This window comes from Malaclemys terrapin, chromosome 15 (genome assembly GCF_027887155.1).
Source record: "Malaclemys terrapin pileata isolate rMalTer1 chromosome 15, rMalTer1.hap1, whole genome shotgun sequence".
NCBI classification, from domain to species: Eukaryota; Metazoa; Chordata; order Testudines; family Emydidae; genus Malaclemys; species Malaclemys terrapin.
The window spans coordinates 12,630,255-12,632,754 of NC_071519.1; the positions used below are offsets into that span (position 1 = coordinate 12,630,255).

Below are 2,500 nucleotides of genomic sequence, written 5' to 3' on the forward strand. Positions count from 1 at the left end.
CGCGGGGGGATTCGGGGCGGTCCCGCGAGCCGGCGGCCGGGCGCAGGGGGTCCGAGCGCGTCCGAGCGAGTCCGTCCCGGCCCCGGGGTCTCCCCCTGCGGCTCTGGGGGGCCGTGGGTCCCCGCTGGCGGAAGCCGCTGGGCGCTGGACACCCGCCGTCCGTCCCGCCTGGCCAGGCCTGGCCTGGGTGGCCGCGGGGCGGGGGATTCGGGGCGGTCCCGCGAGCCGGCGGCCGGGCGCAGGGGGTCCGAGCGCGTCCGAGCGAGTCCGTCCCGGCCCCGGGGTGTCCCCCTGCGGCTCTGGGGGCCGTGGGTCCCCGCTGGAGGAAGCCGCTGGGCGCTGGACACCCGCCGTCCGTCCCGCCTGGCCAGGCCTGGCCTGGGTGGCCGCGGGGGGATTCGGGGCGGTCCCGCGAGCCGGCGCCCGGGCGCAGGGGGTCCGAGCGAGTCCGTCCCGGGCCCGGGGCCTCCCCCTGCGGCTTTGGGGGCCGTGGGTCCCCGCTGGCGGAAGCCGCTGGGCGCTGGACACCCGCCGTCCGTCCCGCCTGGCCAGGCCTGGCCTGGGTGGCCGCGGGGCGGGGGGATTCGGGGCGGTCCTGCGGGCCGGCGGCCGGGAGGGTCCGGGCCAGTCCGCCCCATGCCCGGGGTCTCCCCCAGCGGCTTCGGTGGGTCCTCCGCGGAGGAAGCCGGGTGGGGAGCCGGACCCCAGGCGCCCAGACCCGTGACCTGCGGCCGCGACCTCCGACTCGGCAGGAGCGACGAGGGGCTTTCCGGCCCGTCCCCCCCCTCTCCTTCCTCCCCAGAAAAGGAGAGAGAGCTGGCTCGGACCGGGAAAAGCTGCCTACGGCACCTGGGATTCCCAGGCGGTCACCCATCCAAGTACTAGCCAGGCCCGGGACGGTTTACCTTCCGAGATCGGACGGGATCGGGGGCGTTCGGTCCGGTATGGCCGTAGGCACCCGGCCCCCGCGCCTCCTCGCCCGCTTTCCCCTGCCGACGCCCGGGCCTGCCGCACGGTGAGCCCCGGTCGGACTGCCCCCCTGCGGCAGGGCCCCCGTCTCTCGCGGGCCCGGTCCTTTTTTCCTTCTCGAGCTCCGGGGCCCGGGCTGGCCGCCAGAGCCCCTCCGCCCGCCCGCCCTCCCCGGCGTCGGGGAAAATATTGTCCCGGACATCCAGTGCGCCCTGATCCTGTCAGCCGGGGGGGGGGGTGGGTGGGTGGAGGGGGGGCAGTCCCTCGCTGCGGCCGGGGAGGGTGAGCCCAGGGCGGCTTGCCTGCCGTCCGAGTCCCCTCTCGGCCACCAGGTCAACCCCGAGCCGAAAGGGCTGAAAAATTTTCAGAGTCCCCTCCCGGGCACCAGGTCAACCCGTGGAATCGAACGGGTTCGCCTGCTGGCCGGTTCGCTTCCCGGCCACCAGGTCAACCCGTAGGTTTGAACGGGCACGCCCGGTGGCCGCTTTCCCGTCCGGTCACCAGGTCAACCCGGATCTCCCTCCTTCCCTGGGCGCCCCCTCCTCGGAGGCGTCAGGTTCCATTTTCTTTTTCCCCCCAGACTTCCAGGGGCCCGATCCAGTCGGCCGGGAGGCAGTCCCTCGCTGCGGCCGGGGTGGGTGAGGCCAGGGCGGCTTGCCTGCCGTCCGAGTCCCCTCTCGGCCACCAGGTCAACCCCGAGCCGAAAGGGCTGAACATTTTTCAGAGTCCCCTCCCGGGCACCAGGTCAACCCGTGGAATCGAACGGGTTCACCTGCTGGCCGGTTCGCTTCCCGGCCACCAGGTCAACCCGTAGGTTGCCGACGGGGCTAGCCAGTGGCCGGTTTGCTTTCCGGCCGCCAGGTCAACCCCTAGGTTTGAACGGGCACGCCCGGTGGCCGCTTTCCCGTCCGGTCACCAGGTCGACCCGGATCTCCCTCCTTCCCTGGGCGCCCCCTCCTCGGAGGCGTCAGGTTCCATTCTTTTTTCCAGACTTCCAGGGGCCCGATCCAGTCGGCCGGGAGGCAGTCCCTCGCTGCGGCCGGGGAGGGTGAGCCCAGGGCGGCCTGGTCCATGTCTCTAGTGGGCCCGATCCTTTTTTGGGGTGTTTTTTTTTTTTTTTCCGAGCTCCGGGGCCCGGCCCGCCCGGGCAGCCCTCCTCGGAGGCGTGGGGCGGATTTCCCCCCCCCCCCCCCAGACTTCCAGGGGCCCGATCCTGTCGGCCGGGAGGATGTCCCTCGCTGCGGCCGGGGAGGGTGAGCCCAGGGCGGCCTGCTTGGCGGCCGGGTCCATGTCTCTAGTGGGCCCGATCCTTTTCTTCCCTTTTCCGGCTCCGGGGCCCGGGGTGGCCGGGTAGCCCTCCGCGGTGGCGTCGGCAAATTTTTTTAAAAAATCAGACTTCCGTGGGCCCGATCCTGACGGCCGGGAGGCAGTACCTCGCTGCGTCCGGGGACGGTGAGACGCTCGGCCACCGGGTCAACCCGGAGGAAGCGGGCTGGGGGAAAAAAAAAAAAAAAAAAAAGTTTTCCAAGTC

General features: G+C 72.4%; 1 non-coding gene across 1 annotated transcript; it reads right to left on the reverse strand.

Annotated features, from left to right (window-relative positions):
- Window positions 1-837: 837 nt before the first annotated feature.
- On the reverse strand, window positions 838-956 carry LOC128823785 (5S ribosomal RNA). Its single transcript, XR_008442021.1, has one exon. It is a non-coding gene; the product is annotated as a 5S ribosomal RNA (ribosomal RNA).
- Between the last annotated feature and the right edge of the window lie 1,544 nt (window positions 957-2,500).